The 19,127-nt window shown below is 44.8% G+C and overlaps 1 protein-coding gene across 3 annotated transcripts in view; it reads left to right on the plus strand.

The window, feature by feature from the left end:
- Positions 1 to 19,127, plus strand: part of INPP5D (inositol polyphosphate-5-phosphatase D) — a 122,914-nt gene that overhangs the window by 23,023 nt on the left and 80,764 nt on the right. The gene's annotated exons all lie outside the window — the stretch shown is intronic.

The raw sequence follows: 19,127 nt of genomic DNA on the forward strand, positions 1-19,127 counted from the left end.
CTTCAGTGTGACTGAGATGCCGTGTGCTGGAGCTGTGATGTTCCCTCCGAAGGCTGGGGACCAGATGGCACCCCACTACTTGGTAGACTTTGAAATACAGTTTCTGTAAAGGATGTTGAGAACTGTGACGAGGGTGATTTTTCTGGAAGCCTGGCTGAGGGAAGGTGGAGAGATGGAAGCAGAAGGAAGGGTCCAGGGAGAATGAAACAGCTGCTTTCTTTCTCTCCTTCCCCTCACTAGCTGGGATGATAGTGCCAGGTCATCTGTGTCCTTGGAGGGGAAACTTTCTGGAGCCGTTTGTTTTGTGGATGAAGGAAAGGAGAAGAGCACCAGAGGCTTTGGAAGGAGAGAATTTGGGGGGATGCCAGAGGCAAGGAAGAGAAGGGATGAGTCAGGCTGGGAGGGGCCAGGTCTGTGAAGAGATGTTCTCATTGGTTCAAATGGAAAGTCCTCCATTAAGATGTTGAGAGCCGGTTTCAGTCTTATCTGACTCTTGGGGACTCTGAATAAATCAGCCCAGAGGTCGAGATGTGACTGATGTTATTTAAAGTGCTACAGCTTTTGTTGACCATAAGCTCCAAATGTACCAACTGTGTGACGTAGTAACCAGGACGGTTACCATGGTTGGTAGGTTTAATGGAAGTATGGGGTCCAGAAGGAGAATGGTGGTAGTTCGGCTAAACTCTGCCCTGTTGCTGTTGAGTTGTTTCTCAGTCACGGGCACCTGTTTGTGTGTGGCGTTTTCTTGACAGATATTGGTAGGATTTGCCATTTCTTTCCCTGACTTATTGTACACATGAAGAAACTGAGGCAAGCAGGGTTAAGTGACTGGCCCAGGAAGTGCCTGATGTCACATTTGAACTCAGGTCTTCTTGACTCCATGCTTGGCACTCGATCCCCTGCAGCCCCCCCCCCCCAGCTGCTCTGTAGCAGATCACATCTGAAGTTCTGGGTTCAGCGCATTTTAGAAAGAACAAGGTCTCCCCGGGCCACTGGCTTAGTGGAACAACTACCCCCTCACTCGGGAGTCAGAAGATCTCAGGTTGAATCCAGGCTTGGCTGCTTGCTCCCTGGGTGGCCTGGGGCCCAACTTCCTCATCCCCCAAACGAGGGGGTAGGACCAGCCCCTCTCGAAGATCCCTTCCACTTAAAATCCCATCACCTCAAGCACGTCCAGGCTCGAGAGGGAGGGACAGGAAGTCATGCTAGATGAAGATCACTAGAGGGAAGTAGAAATGACTGGTCGGCCAAAGTTAAGTATCAGGTGGGGGTGGGGAAAACAGTGGGTGTCTCTAAGTCCCTAAGGGACAGTCAAGTCAAAGAAGGAAGGTACCCCAAGAAGGATAAGCCGGGGGTTGGAATTTTAGAAATGGCTTTTTGCTGAATTCTATCTAGACAAGAGTGATGTGGAGAATAGAATAAGCTCTTATCAAACTGTGAGTTCCCTAATCTTGAAACTGTTCAATGTTTCAATGGAGATAGCGGAGGTTTCTCACACTGGCTGGGGAGTAGGGTTGGGGGGAGGTGGCTTTATATGGCTTCCCATTCCCAGCTTTGGCCATTCCCTGATAACTTCAAGAGTTGTCAGGGATACCGTGGGTATCTTATCTTCCAAGAGACAAATGATGTGAGGAATATTATGTGAGTTACTGAAAGGATCCGTGGCTAATTTTGTTGCAACAAACGCAGAGCCATCCAGTAGCTGTCATGGAAATTCTCTCTGCTAGACTTGGCCGGAGTCTCGGGAGCAGCCGAACCAGATTCCCAGCTGGGAAGCGTACGGCTTGTGGCATGATAATGGATGTGTTCAGGATTTCTGAGGTTTAACAGAGACGAGCCTCTGTGTGTTCCTCCCTTAGAACTAAACTCTGCAATATAATTCAGTAAACTAGGAGGCACCTATTATGTGTCACACACTGTGCTAAACACTGGAGATACAAAAATAGACAAGAGACCGTCCTTGCCCCCAAGGAGCTTCCGATCTCTGGAGTCCTATGACTCCCTTCCCGTACCCCCAAAATGTAGGCACATGTTATAGTCATATTTCCAGGAGCTGGGGGATTGCTCCCATACTAGAAGGCCAAAAGGGAAGAGCCAGAGTTGGGATGGACAGAACCAGTCACAGCAGGCCCCAAAGCCCCCGATCTCCAGGCTCTACAATTGTGTATGTGCTTGGATCCAATTATTATAGCAGCAGCTACCTATAAGGTATGGGATCACCCATTTTAGCCCCTGACTCCCTAAATCTAGCTTAAGAAAGGATTCTCTTCTGCCTTGGAAATTTCTAGAGACTTTTGTACTTTATTCTTCTAGTAGGCAATAAACTTGAGGGCAAGGACTTTGCCACCTTTGTCACCTGGCCTTGGGCGTGACTGAAGGGTTGTAGTTTTAGAGTTAGAAGCTTTTTCAGAGGTCAGCTAGTTCAATCTCCTCCCCATTTTACAGATTGGGAAACTGAGGACTGGAGAAGCTATCTATGACTAGGAAAGTGGCGGGATCTAGTGGATAGACCCTACTGAAGCCTTTTCCTTATGCCAAAAGCAGACCCTTGCTCTTCTTCCACTCCTGAGATTAAAAAGGAAATTAAAGCTGATGAGAAACTGGACTGGAACTCACCCAGACTCCCTTGCTCCAATGTACCATTGTTTTTGTTCAACCAGTTGATATTAAATGCCTAATGTATGCAAATTACTGTTTGCAGTATAATCAAATGGTCACAGATTCACCAATCTAGTGTTGGAAGGAATGGCAGAGGAGGGCACTAAGCCATAAGTGAGATGCCCAAGGTCAATCCGGCCTTGGGGATGGCTTTCCTGCCATATCCATTCTCTGCTTCTGTGAGTGCCTGAAAAACTCAGGAGGATCATGAGCATCCTAGGCTTTGCAAAGCAGTATTTTCAAAGGGAGCTTCTTTGCATCTGAAGCCTGGCACGAGCCCTTCTTGGCGCTGCCAAGTGTTCCTCCAGTGCTTTCTCAGAATAGAGCCTTGCGGTAGCTCTCCTTCCCTGATTCTTCCTGAATCACTATTTTTCATGACTTAAATAGTCTCGTTCTATGGCCAAGGTCACAGGAAGGGACCCTAAAGTTCACCCAGCCCAACTACCTTAATTACAGATGAAGAAACTGAGACCAGGAGAACTGGTGATGAAGCCAGGATCTGTCCCCACTAAAACTTGACAAATCCTTAAAGATGAAATGAAATTGAATGCGGGGGAGGATAAATACAAAGCCTTGGACTTGGATTCAAAAAAATCACTCATAGAATTTGAAGCTAGATGGACGAGGTTGGAGATCCCAGCCTTGCTATTTACTATGTTGGTGCCCTTGGGGCTCAGTTTCCTCGGCTGTAAAAGGAAGGGATTTGATGAAAGGAGCTCCATGATCTTTCCAGCTCTAAAACTATGGCCATGGCTTCTCTTCCTCCTCTGACTCCCTCACTGGGGAGATTCCTTTTCAATGGGGAGAATTCTTTTGTCACCTCTCCTGGTAAGCTCACCCACAGTCATGGCTTTAATTGTGATCTTCCCTTGATTGACTTTCAAGTTCAGCCTCTTTGGAGAGTTAGTCTATTCTAATACACTGAAAAGAGAGGACTAGCTGCCTCTGTGTCCAGTGGCTTGGGACCCAAAGGTGCAGGCAATCAATAACAAGCATTTATTAAACATCTATCTACTGCAGGTCAGGCACTGTCTTAGGTGCTGGAGACCCAAAGACAAATGGGAAATCAATTACAAATATATTAGTGAAGTGCTTTCTTTGTGACAACACCAGGGTACAAAGACACAAATGAAAGAATCCCTGCCCTCAGGGAACCTCCAATCTATTTGGAGAGACGACATGTGCTCACGTAATTAACAGAGAATATGTACAAAATCAATATGTGTTTTGGGGAGAGAGATCACTAAAAGCTGGAGGCACGAGGAATCTCCTCATTTTACAAATATTGCAATATCCTCCTATTTGTTGCCTTTTTTTCATTTTCTTCTTTCTTCAATCTCCTGCATATCTGCCATGAACAAATCTTTCTGAAATGCTGCTTGAAATGCGTCTCGCCATTCCCACACAGCCTCTGGTAGCTTCTCTTTGCCTACAAGATCAAGTCCCAATTTGGCCCTCTCTGCTTCTCCAATTTGATTTCCCCTTACTCACTTACACAAATGCCAAATGAGATCCATCTATTCATTGTTCCCCATATTATCAGTGATAAATTTTTGCAAAGAGTCCTCAGAGATCAATTAGTTCAGTCCTCTCAATTTATACATACATATATATCTATATCTATATCTATCTATAGCTGGCTCTCTCTCTCTCTCTCTCTCTCTCTCTCTCTCTCTCTATATATATATATATTGGCCGAGGACAGGAGGAAATCCAGTCCCCACATGGAGGGTGGGGGTGGGGGCCTGTGCAAAGGCACTGAGGTGGGAGATAGAGGCGAGTTTAGATATATATTTGCCAGCAGATACTTTTTATTTGATTCCTTCAAATCAGTCTTCCCAGAAGCAACAGGAAGGAATCAATAACATCCTTAGACCTTTAGCAATCTATGTCAAGAAGCAGGAAATAGAAGACTTCACCTTTTGGGGGAAAGAGGAAGGGAGTATTCACAATGTCTCCTAGAACCACCAATCCAGAAAAGGTCCCAGAAGCATGAAAATGGAGGCTGTTGCAGGTTTAAAGCATAATTTATTCAAATTAGCTAGCAGGATGAAGAACAAAAAAAGGGGCTACTTAGTAGCCAAAAATACTCTTCCAGACAGATGAAAATAGGTTATTTTTATTTCAGTATCTGAAAATCTTACCTGTATTCTTGCCCCCAAAAGAAAAGTCACATGAAGATTATCACCACAATAGGCATTGCTGTGGAAAAATTGAGTCCCAGAGAAGCCACATGCTCATAATCCTGAAGTTGAAAGGGACCCCAATGGCTCTCTAGTCCATGCAGCTCATTTTCTGGATGAGGAAGGTGTAATGGTTGATTAGATGGCTGTTAATGATCCTTCCAGCTCTCTACCTTATTTAACTGACTATCTGTGATCATGAAGTAGCAGAGATGGGATTTCAATCTTGGGTCCTTATACCCACACATCTATCTCTGTTATGTTTTGGGTTACCACCAGTTTGGGGAATTATTCCATGATTAGAAGCTAGGCATCTGTGGGGGTTATAGTATTATGGTTTTAGAGCTAAAAGGCCATCTAGTACAACTTCCTCATTTTACAAAAGGAGAAACTGAGACTTAGAGTAAGGGCCTTGATAAGCATTATTAATATGGAAACTCTGGGGAGAGAACCATATTTGGGAGGAAAATCACTTTTCCTCCTTTAAATATTCTTATTAACATAAAACTGTCTCCATGACCCAATTATTGTGAGCCTGAGAATGATATTTTTATATTTAATTACATATTGCTGAATTGCTTTTCTCCCCTCCCCCTCACCCCACCTTGCTCCTTTTCTCTCTGAAACATGCATTCTGGATAAGATGACAATGACAGCCAGCATGCTCTTGCCCCCAGAGCAGCCCATCAGCTGCCGTCAGAGCTGTCTACCTCCAGGGAGCCCAAGGCAGAGCTCCAGCTGCTAAGGAGTCAGTAATGCCCTAGACCCTAGAAGGAGAATGCCTCAGTTCCTGGCCCAGCTGTATAGAAGGAACTTGGCCAAAGCCCCTCCCCACTCTGGCTTTCTTTCCTCATCTGAAGATGAAGGGCTAGAGCAAAGTGACATCTCCGGCCCCTTCCACTTTCATATGTCTGCTAAAAATCTCTCTGGATCTGTTTCCTCATCTGTGAAATGAGACTTAGGGTCAGACTTGATGAGATCTGAGGTCCCTTTCAGGCCTAGGTCTAGTGACCCATTGACTTAGGCTAAATATTCCATCCTTGATCCCTTGCCACTTGTGTGACCTCAGTCAGGTCATGTACCTACTTTGTCCCTTTCAACTTTGGGCTTATAAATCATCCAATAATCAATAAAAATTAAGCACCTACTATGTGCTAGGCATTGTGCTCTACAGTCAGTCAACAAGCATTCATTAAGCACTCATTGTATACTAAGCACTCTACTAAATATTGGGGAAATAAAGAAAAAAGTAAAAAGGATTCCTGCCCTTAAGGAACTTATATTTCAATTTTCACTAGTATTTTATGTTTTCTAATTACACATAAAGATAGTTTTCAACACTCATTTTTGTAAAATTTTGTGTTCTAAATTTTCTCCCTCCCTTAGTTCCCCCCTCTTCAAAACAAATAACAAGTAACCTGATATAAGTTAAATATCTGCAATTCTTTTAAAAATTTCCATATTTGTTATATTGCATAAGAAAAATCAAATCAAAAGGGAAAAAGCATGAGAAAGAAAGAAACAAAGAGGTGAAAATGCTATCCTTTGATCCACATTCAGTTTCTCTCTGGATGGGGATGGTACTTTCCATCCCAAGTTTATTGGAATTGTCTTGAATCACTGCATTGTTGAGAAGAGCTGAGTCCATCCCAGTTGATGATCACGTAATCTTGTTAGTGTGCATGACGTTCTCTTGGTTCTGCTCTCTTCACTCAGCATCAATTCATGTGAATCCAGGTGTTTCTGAAATCTTCCTCCTCCTCATTTCCTATAGAACAATACTATTCTCTTATGCTGATATATCATAACTTAATCGGCCATTCCCCAATGGGCAGCCACTCAGTTTATACTTTCTTGCCACTACAAACATTTTTGCACATATGGGTCCTTTTCACTTTTCTATGATCTCTTTAGGATAAAAGTAGTGAGACTGAAGGATCTAAGGATAGGTAGTTTTATAGCCCTTTGGGCACAGGGACTTATATTTAGAGGGGGAGACTAGATGTACAAAAAAGATGCCTGAATAATAGATTCACGCTTGAAAATCATGCATTGTCCTCTGAAGTCTCCACGTGTTGTTGACGATCATGGGCAGAACGGTGCAGGGGGAAGTCAGGGGACATGGCTTCTGACTCTTTCTCCCTGAATGATCTTGGACATGTTGTTTTGCTTCCCTCTGTAAAATGAGGGTCTTGATCTCGATGAGCTCGATGCTCTCAATCTATGACCCTTTCTTGCTTTTCCTCCATTGCCATCCCTAGGCCATCCCTCATTGAGATGGGAAGGGCAAGGTTGGGTGTCAAGCCGGTGCTTGCTAGTCCCGCCCAGATCGGAGGGCTTTGAGTGTCGGTTAGGCTGTGGCCCAAGTCATCAGAAGGGCAGCACAAACCCAGAGATGCTCATGGGGCTGATCACAGAGAGATAATTGGACCAGTTGAGAAACTCGGGATGATGGTTACTTAAGGCTATGGGTACTGTGAGGGCAGCATGGGGTCATCAGTGGTTCTGCCTCTAGGTCTTAGGGCACCAGAGTCGGAATCCTGGTTTTTATCTGTGTGGCTGTAGACATATTCTTCCCCTCCCTGAGCCTCAGTTTCCTCCTCTGTCCAATGAAGGAGTTGGTCCCTTCCAGCTCTGGAGCTATGATCTCATCCATTGAATGGTATAAAAGTAGAATATAAATGTATATACCATAAGAAGGCAGCATGGTTCAATGGGGAAAACATCTGACTTCAGGTTGGAGCCTTGTCATTTAGTAACTAAGTGTGTACCACTGGGCAAGTCTTCTCATCCTCCCACCCTCCTCTCCAGGCTGCCACGTTCTCCTCTACAAAACTTAAGTGAACATCAAAATCCCTTCCAGTTATCTATGAATCAACAGGGATGCCATTTCCTTTCCCAGCATGCCTTGCCCTGTCTTCTCCTCTTAGGAGATCTTGAAAAAAGAGTGGGATTGGGCTTCCCTCTCCTCTATGGAGATCGCAGCTTCGGAAGCTCTAAAGCACCTGCCTTTCTCTACCATTTCTTTAGCTTCGAGCATCACTCACTTACCGAGTAGCATCTCTGAGCCAGGCCCTGTGCTAAGCACTTGGATACAAAGACAAAAAGGGAAGAATCCCTGCACTCCAAAAGCTTGGCTTCTATTGGGACAAAACCTCCTGAACCCAGAGAAGTAAATACAAAACCTGGCCCAGACCATCCGTCAGTTATTAAATGCAGTCGACCCAAGAGAGGACTCAGCTCCTTAAGATGGAAACGTGCCTTTCTAGCTCTAGCGTCAAGTACGGTGCGGAACACAGAGCGGACACTTAATAAATGTTTAAATTATTGAAGACTCTCAGATATCATATGTATTTATGTATTACATATCTACATATGTTTGTGTATTATATGAGAGCACAGACCTCCCTATAATACACCCGTCCCACCACAACGTGGCTGCCTTAAGGGCTTAGATCATTGCTGGGGCGCCATGGAGGCATTAAACGGAGTGTCCAGGGCGGTTCCTGAAGCCCAATCCCAAGTCCTACCCTCCCACCCCGAAACAGTACCCAAGGATATATGGATTTAAAAGAGAGGCAGAGGGGGAGAGAGGGCTAATCCTGGTGGATTTCTATTTTATTATATGGGTTTTTTCTTTTTTTTTTCTTTTTTTTTATTTAATAGCCTTTTATTTACAGGATATATGCATGGGTAACTTTACAACATTAACAATTTCCAAACCTCTTGCTCCAATTTTTTACCTCTTACCCCCCCACCCCCTCCCCCAGATGACAGGATGACCAGTAGATGTTAAATACATTAAAATATAAATTAGATACACAATAAGTATACCTGACCAAAATGTTATTTTGCTGTACAAAAAGAATCAGACTCTGAAATATTGTACAATTAGCTTGTGAAGGAAATCAAAACTGCAGGTGTGCATAAATATAGGGATTGGGAATTCAATGTAATGGTTTTTAGTCATCTCCCAGAGTTCTTTTTCTGGGCGTAGCTGGTTCAGTTCATTACTGCTCCATTGGAAATGATTTGGTTGATCTCGTTGCTGAGGATGGCCTGGTCCATCAGAACTGGTCATCATATAGTGTTGTTGTTGAAGTATATAATGATCTCCTGGTCCTGCTCATTTCACTCAGCATCAGTTCGTGTCAGTCTCTCCAGGCCTTTCTGAAATCATCCTGTTGGTCATTTCTTACAGAACAGTAATATTCTTATATGGGTTTTTTCATAAGCATCGATTCTTAAGTATCTTTCCCAGGGTAGAAGACTATGAGTTCTGTTCTGTCTCTGTCTCTGTCTCTCTGTCTCTCTCTCATCTTTTCTCTCTCTCTCTCTACACACACACACACACACACACACACACACACACACTATATATATATATTATATATATTTAGCAAATCGGAAAGAGGAAGAAGCCGTTTCCCACATTTTCTCTAGAAATCCACAGGAGCCCCGGCCGAGCAGCCGGGGTGCTGTCCCAGTGGGCAGACAGACAGTGAAGTGTTTCCACCTCTGGGAGGGGGGGCAGGCACAAGACTCGCAGGGAGCCTGGGTCTGTGGAGAGGGGCCATGGTTCCAGCGGTGAGCCTTTGCTGCCTGGGGCTGAGTCACTCTGGGGACTCTCAGGCCCATACTTCCTTCTGGCAGGGAACAGTTATTTCCAACCTTGGCTTGGCTGCGAGGAGGCTGGAGTGTGCAAGGAGCAGCCGGGCAGGTGCTGGCCTTCTTGGGGAGGACTCATGGGCTGGGTCCCAGCCCCCTGAGACAAAACCAAAAGAAAGTCAAGCAGTGTGTGTGTGTGTGTGTGTGTGTGTGTGTGTGTGTGTGTGTGTGTGTGTGTGTGTATGATTGTGTATGCATGTGTGTATGTGAGTGTGGGTATGAGTGTGTGTATGTGTGTGAGTGTGTGTATATGTGTGTGTGTGTGGGAGAGAATGTGTATGTATGGGTGAGTATGTATGTGTGTATGAGTGTGTATGTGTAAATGTGAGTGTGTGTGATTGTGTGTGATTATGTGAGTGTGTGTATGTATGTGTGTGTATAATTGTGTGTGTGTGCGTGTGTTTTAAAACAGGCTCTACCCTCACTAGTGTGTAACTGGGCCACAAGCTCTCCAGCAAAGCTCCAAAGAGTCGGGGTGACCTCCCCCCAGTCTAATCCAAGGCACAGTTAGGAGGCTTGGCCCCTGGGCCAGGCGCGGAGCTCTCTATGAGCCACGTAAAAAACTCCGACCAAAAGCAAACACCCCTGGCCTCCGGGAGCTTACATCCCATGGGGAGGAGTCAGTCTATAAACACACAAACATAGAACCTGAATCCTGATTATTTGAGAAGGGGGAGACAGGAGGGGGGTCCCTTCCCTGGGGACCTCATCTCTGAGGGAGGCTGGGGCTTCTAAAAGGCCGAGGACAGGAGGAAATCCAGTCCCCACATGGAGGGTGGGGGTGGGGGCCTGTGCAAAGGCACTGAGGTGGGAGATAGAGGCGAGTTTAGGAAATGAGTCAGCTACTTTGGCTGCGCTCGCTGGCGACACAGAACAATGTGAGCGAGCCTGAGGCAGAGCGTGAGGGGCTTTAAAGAGAGAAGGTGAATGGGTTTTTGGTGGAGGTGCTGGGGAGCCCCTGAAGCTTTGAACAGGGGGAGTGACCTGCACTTAGAGGCTGGCTGAGAAACTGGACCTAGAACAGGGACATTTTCTCTTGCAGCTGGTGATTTGCTTCTGGAGTTAATGCATATATATATATATATATATATATATATATATACACACACACACACGTGTGTGTGTGTTACAGAGACAGAGACAGAGAGACACAGAAAGGGAGAGACAGAGACAGAGACAGAGAAAAGAGAGACAGACAGACAGAGACAGAGAGACAGAGAGACGACAGACAGAGACACACAGAGAGAGAAACAGAGAGAGACAGAGAGACAGACAGAGAGACAGAGAGAGAGAGAGCTTATATAATTATTTGGAGCTCTTCCCTAGGAACATGGACCATGTTTCTCAGCTAAAGATGCTCCTTGAGATCTTATAGCCCAAACTCTTAAGTGTAAGCAAGAGCCCACTGTGGGTAAAAAATAATTTGAGAATGAAAAGATATTCCAAAAAAAAAAAAAAAGACTCTGTCCCCTCCCACAATCCCCAGGCAACAAGCAATAAAAGGATATTTGTTGGAACTAAAAACCAAATACAGGAAACGGCTTTTGCTGTCTGAAGCCTAGCGTGGGGTTACAGGATAATAACCGCTTACATTTATGGAGCCCGAAGTATTTGAAAAAACCCTATGTCCTGTGTTCCTTACAATGACTCTCTGAGGGGCATGGAAGGTACTGCTATCCCCTTATGACAGATGAAGAGACTGAGGGTCAGAGAGATAAAAGGGTCTCAGAGCTAGTATGAGAAGTGGAATTGGAACCCACCTTTCCCGACCCCCAAGGCTAGTACCGTGCAGACTTGCCCAAGATTAGTGAGGTTGAGTCTTACAGATTCTCAGTTCATGCGTTCTATTCCTGCCTGTGGTCTGCAAGACTCCTCAGACCCCCAGCTTTGTTTCTCACAGGTATGTGATTATCTTAACTAATGTTGCTATCCCTTCTTAATTGTTAGTATTTAGCACGGGGCTTGGCACAGAGCAAACACTTAATAATAATTATTATTTCATGTCCTTTCTGCAGTGGAGAGAGCGCTTGGTAAGTCCCCCCAGCCCTCTGTCATTCACTGGGTCTGGGTCCATATCCCTGCTCTGCTGCTTCCTCTCTGTGTGACTAGGACGAGACATTGTGCCTCTCTGTGCCTCAGTTTCTTCATTTATAAAGCTAGAAAAACTAGATGGTCTCTAAGGTCCTTTAAGCTTCCTTAAGATCCTATAAACCAGTTCAAATAAATATAAATTAGTTCAGTCATCCCCCACCCCAATCCCGACCCCTTGCCCCTGCCATATTTAGGCTTTCATTTGTATAGAAATTTTCCTCTCCCCATGCAAATAAGCAGTTTCTCAGTTAGTTATTATCTTAGTGTCCTGGAAGTGTGAGAGGCTCCCCCTGCCCAGAGACGGTCAGACTGTGTCAGAGACAGAATTCAGCCCTGAATCCAGGAATCTCCCATGTTGCCTCATGGCCACAGAATATAAGAAGCAAATATGATTTTGGGAAAGAGGTGAGGAAAGAGCGCCAGCTTGGAGAGGGGCATGAAGAGCACATGTAAAGTAATTTGGGGAAGAGGAAGCATAGTGACAACTGAAAGAAGCAAGAGCAGCAACGCATGAAGGTCATTGCTAAGGGGAGAATCTGGACTAAACACAAGTATAAATAAAGCAAACATAAAGTGCAAACAAAATGGAGGTGAGGCATATGCAAAGTAAATACAAAGTATATAAAATGTATTACAAAACATAAGCAAAGTAAACATGAGGGATATATAGAATATAGGTGAGTTGATTAAAAGTATAAAAAAAGAATATACAAGGTCTACATGAAATGTATTACAAAAATATAAACACAAAATGCTTATAAAATGTAGGTGAGTCATTACAAGGTATAAACAAAGACAAGACAAAGTATATATAAAAGTATAACAAAATATAAACAAAATCAACAAAAAGTATATATAAAATGTAGGTGAGTTGATTAAAAGTATAAACAAAGAATACATATGTATAAAATGTAATATAAAATATAAAGAAAGTAACACAAAGTGCTTATAAAATGTAGGTGAGTCCATTACAAAGTATAAACAAAGAAAACACAAAGTGTATATAAAAGATATAACAAAATATAAACTAAGTAAACACAAAATGCTTGTAAAGTGTGAGTCCATTACAAAGTATAAACAAAGAATACACAAAGTATATATGAAAGGTATTACAAATTATAAACAAAGTAAACACAAAGTGCTTGTAAAATGTAGGGGAGGAGGCAGCTAGGTGGTGTAGTGGATAGAGCACCAGCCCTGAAATCAAGAGGACCTGAGTTCGAATGTGATATCAGACATTTAACACTTCCTAGCTGTGTGACTCTGGGCAAGTCACTTAACTCCAGTTGTCTAAGGGGGAAAAAAAAGAAAAAAAAATAATTAAAATGTAAGTGAGTCATTATAAAGTATAAACAAAGAAAATACAAAGTATATAGAAAATGGATTACAAAGTATAAACAAAGTAAACACAAGGTGCTTATAAAATGTAGGTGAGGATAGTAAACATAAAGTGTATATAAAATGTATCACAAAGTATAAACAAAGTCAACTCAAGGTATAGATAAAATGTAGATAGAGCATATAGAAAGTAAACACAAGTACAAAGGAAACATCCAGTGAGTGCCAGTCATTTTCTCAGTGGGGAGGGTAAGACTGGGGATCACCCAGGGGTTGATGGTGGGGGAAGGGTCGGCTTAGCTGCCTCCGGGAGGAGCTTGGGAGACCATCTGGTCCCCTGCAGCCCTCTCTAACCCTTAGAGCCTTAGGGGAATGGATGGACTTGCTAAGAGCACAGGGTCCAGCCCAAAGCAGCTTCCCCAAATTTCAGTTCCTCAAAAGTATCTGCTGTTCTTCCAGCCACCCCCCCCCCATTTACTTATCTGTAACTTCTTTCCTGTTGCTGGAAGGCGAGTCCTGCACACTGGCCCCATCTTCCCAGTGAGGACATCTTGTTCTGGGCCTCTCTGGTGTCCTCTGGCTTTGGAGGAGGCTCAGACCTTCCCCGCGTTCTGGAGCGGCCACCAAAGCTTCATTTACTTATCTGTAACTTCTTTCCTGTTGCTGGAAGGCGAGTCCTGCACACTGGCCCCATCTTCCCAGCGAGGACATCTTGTTCTGGGCCTCTCTGGTGTCCTCTGGCTTTGGAGGAGGCTCAGACCTTCCCCGCGTTCTGGAGCGGCCACCAAAGCTTCCTGTTTCACTCTGGCTCTTTGCCATCTTGCAGCGAGAGAGAAAAGCCTCGTTCCTTGCAGATATGTGGCTGTTTAAACATCTCATTAACCCTCGTGTAGTTTGACCAGCTGAATCATGGGCAGTGAAGTCTGATGGGTGGAACGTGGGGCCTGGAGATAGAAAAGATAGAGAAGTTTGGATTCTGCCCAGGATGCTTAGTGGTGACGGCCACGTTCCCCCTGCCCCTCTCAAAGATAAGCTTTGGGATAAAGTACAACTTCTGTGCTTGGCACTCGAAGCTTTCCACAATCTGACTCCAACCCGTTTTTCCCAAGTGATTTCACACGACTCCCCCTTACATCCTCTCCACTGGAGCCCGGTGGCCAACATGCTCTTCCTCAGGCGTCACACTTCATTGCGAGGCTTTGCTTGGCCTGTTTCGGGTCCGGAACATTCTTCATTGGCCTCTCTTGTGACGGTTCCCCATCTTTAAGGCTCAGTGTAGGCCCCATCTCTGGATGCCCCCAGTCAGTGCTCTCCCCTCCCCCAAGGTGGATTCCTACTTTATTTGGATAGAAAGACACTCTAAATGTGCGGGGGCTTTCTGTAGTGGAGATTTCATTGGCCTCTCTTGTGACGGTTCCCCATCTTTAAGGCTCAGTGCAGGCCCCATCTCTGGATGCCCCTAGTCAGTGCTCTCCCCTCCCCCAAGGTGGATTCCTACTTTATTTGGATAGAAAGACACTCTAAATGTGCGGGGGCTTTCTGTAGTGGAGAGGGAGCCCACCTCAGCTAGAAGATGGACTAAAAAATCCATGTTAAGTCATGTGGGGACAGGAAGAATAGTGAGAGGAGTCCCGCCTTCCAGTCTTGCCCCTTGTACAGACAGGCTGTCCTCATCTCTGAGCGTACCATTTTCCCAGCAACCTCTTTCCCAGGGCCTGTTCCCTGTATGTCTTTATATTCCTGGGGCCTCCCACAGTACCTGGCGTGTGGGACTGAGGCACTCAAACTGTGACTTCATTGGTGTAGGGGACTTCCAAACGAGGAAAGTCCCTCCACCAATGCGGGTCAGTGCCCTCTGCACAATTTATGCCTTGGAGAATGGCTAGAAAGTTGGAAGGTGGGTGACTTGCCTAGGATCACCTGGCTGGGATAGATCTCAGGCAGGATTTGAACTCAGACCTTCTTGGCTTCGAGACCAGCTCAAAGAAACAGCATCCTTGCTCATAGATTTCACTTAAGATGCCTATTGAAAGAATGAAGGAAAGGCCTCGAGTATGTCCCCATTTCTCTGATATTTGGCGGCCTAATTAGCAAAAGGGGCATGATGTTAATATTTATGACACGGATATTGTGGGTGGTCATGAGGAAGGCACTTTGCAGAGGTGTGATGAAACTTTAGGACGGGAACCTTCATGCTTTGGCTTAAAGATCAATCATCGGCGATTATCGTGGGCAGCAGCCGTCTGCTCCAAACCGGGTCCAGCAGGAGGGGGAGCGAGGTTTGAATCCTGACTCTGTCATCTGCTACTTGTTACAGAAACGAGTTATTTCCTTCTCTGGGTCTCATTCCCCTCCTTATAGAAAATGAGGGTCTTGGTTTGGGAGGCCGGGAGATCCACAGAAAGTCTAGAATCTGAGGATCTGAATTTAAATCTCCCTTCTGTTGCTCACTGCTGGGGGAGGAGCCTGAAGAAGTCTCTTTTTAATCATCTTGCCTCAGTTCTTCCATCTGTAAGATGAAGGGGTTGGCCAACATGATTCCCGAGCTCCCTTCCGACTTTGAATGCTATGAACCTAAATAGGGTGAAGATAGCCGAGGATATGGGAAAGTCCCTGATGCAGGGAGACACCCTTTGGCTTGGAGAAATGTCACGTGATTAGAAATAGAGAGCCATGGGGAGTAATAGGATGAGAGCACAGAAGTCTATTCTGCCCATTATGAGGACAGATGTAATAAGGGAGGAGGAAGAGATGAGGAGAGCCAAGATGGCCTTGTAGTTCCTGCTGTCAGGTGTAACAATGGCTATATAGCAGTGGATTGTGGACAATATAACAGAGGACTGTGGACAATGTAACAGTGGGTTGTGGACAATATAAAAAAGGATTGTGGATGATGTAAAAAGGGAAAAGGGAGTATGGACAATGTAACAAGATTGCAGACAATATAACAGTGGATTGTGGACAATATAACAATGGACTGCAGACAATATAAACTACAGACAATATAAAAGGATTGTGGACATTGTAGCAAGTTACTGTGGACAACTAACAATACACTGTGGGTGCTTTAGCCTCATTGGACAGATGTGAACACTGAGTATCAGAGAACTTCCTGTGATCACAGCTGATAAATGTCACCACCCAGTTCTTCCTGACTCTGAATCCAGCACTTGCTTCAGGACCTAGCAGTACAGGTTACAAAGAGCTCTGTCCTGAGAGTACAAAAAGCAAGTTCAAGTCTGAGTTCTGCCTCAATCAGATTATGGATGTAGTTTGGAAAAGTCACTTGGCCCTCTGGACCACAGACTCTTTTTTTTTTTTTCATAGATTTTTTTTTTTCAATTAATAGCTTTTTATTTACAAGTTATATGTATGGGTAATTTTACAGCACTGACAATTGCCAAGCTTTTTGTTCTGCTTTTTCCCCTCCTTCTCCCCACCCCCTTCCCTAGATGGCAGGATGACCAATACATGTTAAATATGTTATAAATTAAATACAAAATAAGTATACATTGGACCACAGACTCTTCATCTAATAAGTGAAGAGTTCTAAAGTCTTGGCAATGCAAAGAATTCAAGTCCCTAATTTGGAGCCAATCCATAAGGCAGAAAATAGAATTCTCCCACCCCCTTTTCGGCCATAAAGTCGGGCTACACCGTGGACATCCCCAGAACCTCGTAGCCGGGTTGTCCTCAGGGTCCGTGACGTGGGGCAGTCTTAGAGAGAAGACTGTTTTATCACAAGCAAAATTCACTTAAAAATATGAGTGCAGATATATATGTGTATGTGTGATGCATGTTATTATTTATTATGCACATGAATACATATATAATGCAGCCCTAACTCCATGAAAAGGGTCGATATAAAGAAATCTCTTGGCTGGGGGTAGGAGAGAAGCACCAACAACTGGAGGCCCAAAACAAGAAGATGAGACATTTAAAGTGGACTTTGAAGGAAGCCGGAGGTTTACCCTCATCCCTAACCAAGGGACCCGAGTCTGTGTGTTCTGATCAGGGCCCAAGCAAAGCGCTGGACATACCCGGCCCATGCATGCCTGCTTGATTGATGGCCACATTGCTTGTTATTTTCTGAATCAGCTAGTTAGAGACCTGAGCTCAAATTCAGCCTTGGTTGCTTACTGATTGTGTCACTCTGGAAAAGTAATTCAATCTCTGTATGCCTCAGTGTCCTCATCTGTAAAATGGGAATAATAATAGAACCTACCATGCAGGGTTGTCATGAGGAAAATACATTAACGTGCTATATAAAGACTAGCTTTTCTTATTCTTATTAAGGAATATTCTTTCACCCAGTAACTCCATTCCCAGCAAGCCATAAGCTTTGGCCTTTTGTCCAGTCCTAAGTGTCCTGGGAGCCTAGTGTGACTGAATTGGCCTAAATGGCCATTTCTACAAACTTTGAAGAGCTACAGTGTCTAGGGAGACCCTCCCAGCATCCCTGTGGAGGGAGCTTGGAGCAAGACCCCCCCCCCCATTTTCCAAATGAAGAAGTCACGGCTCAGAGACTCAGCTAACGTGTCAGAAACAAGACTCAACCCTGGCTGTCCCTTGCCTCTGAATCTAGCATTTCTTCTTCTCCTTAACAGGCCTGGGGGAGGGGAATGGATCTAGTGGGAAACTTCACTTGGTTGGTTGGTATACATGCGCCTTCCTCTCCCTCTTTTCCTGTGTTTGTGTTTGCCTGTGTCAGACCCTGATTATTAGGTACAGACTCTGCCAGTTTTTTTTAACCTGCCCGGTACATTGTTAACCCTTGAGAAGCCCTAGCAAACCTTGGTGAGAGCTCACGTCCCCCAGTGGATTCATGTTGTTATTGGATAATCACAGAGGGGCAGAGAACCGATGCTCCCACAACTGGTGAGCAGCAAAGGATCCTGGGAGGCTGTGAGTGGGAGCCTTGTACTTTACACACAAGGAAACTGGGATCCCAGGCTCTTGATCTGCCCATAGAGGGATAAAATAGTCATTCTTATCTAACTCCAAAGTCAGTGTTCTAGAGGAAGGAGTGGGGATGGGTTAGGCGTATCCCCCCTTCTCAAGGAGCTGATAAATTTTCAGTCTTACTGGTAAAACCTGCCCCGCTCTCTGATTCCAAGAGTCATGTCAGCTGTCTGGGACTCAGTTTCCTAATCTGTCAAATTAAGGTAATACTTGCTGTGAGGATCAGAAGGCACAGAATAGTGTCTTATGATATGAAAATCAGCCTCTCTTCTTGTCTGAAGTGAAGGACTATGGGTATAGAATTTTGTATATCCCCAATTAACATATTGGTTAATAATTGTGTTAGTTGTGGGTTCAAAGCAAATGTGGATTGCTTTTTTTCCTCTTTTTTTTTTTTTTTTTTTTTTTAGAAAGGATGATCTGCTGACTGAGGGAGGAAATTATGGTGTTAAAAAAAAGAGATCAATGAAATTTTTAGAAATAGATTTTAGTCATTTTTAAAACCGTGCCAGCCTGGAAGGGCTAGTTAAATGTCAGTTGTTAGAACGCACAGAAGGAGTTGGATGAGGGCTCTTCCGATTCTGCTGCGCTCGAAGTCTCTGGGCACTTCTGGCTGGTCGCCACGAAAGTGTTTTGCCATCTGGAGTGCGAGCCTTGCCCAGAGCGATCCTGTGCAGCTGTGCAGGCACAGAGCTGGACCCACGGCCCGCAGCTTCTGGCTGCAGAGTCTGGGGTCTGTACCCATTCACGTCGGCTCTTTGCCCGTCTCAGAGGGCTCAACAGATGCCCCGGGAGAAACATACCCAGCCACCAAAACAGAGCAGAGGGAACAGGTCAGGAGGACCACAAGGCTTTGAAATTCAGCTCAGATGCCTCAGGTTTCACAGTTTCCCATCATACTTTGCATGCAGCCCATCTCCATCAGTCATGTGCCTTTGATCTGCAGCAACCAAAGCCCCATAGGGCCAAAGATGAAAAGGAAGGGCTGGTCTTCACTGGGTCCCCCCCAGTCCTTCACCTCCTTAAGGCCCTTTTCTTAAAAAGCAGGACTTGCTTTTTATTGGTTTGTTTTCCAGGCTCATGATTTCATATAGGTGCAAACGCCCACTTCTGAGTCCTCCAGAGCCTCTAAGATCAGGGGAATTCAGAACCTGAGTTAGAAGGAACTAGAGCACATCCAGTACAAAGGTTCCTAAGCTGGTTTCCTGGGATCCTGTATATGTGTGT

The sequence above is a fragment of the Sarcophilus harrisii genome, chromosome 4 (genome assembly GCF_902635505.1).
Source record: "Sarcophilus harrisii chromosome 4, mSarHar1.11, whole genome shotgun sequence".
NCBI lineage: Eukaryota > Metazoa > Chordata > Mammalia > Dasyuromorphia > Dasyuridae > Sarcophilus > Sarcophilus harrisii.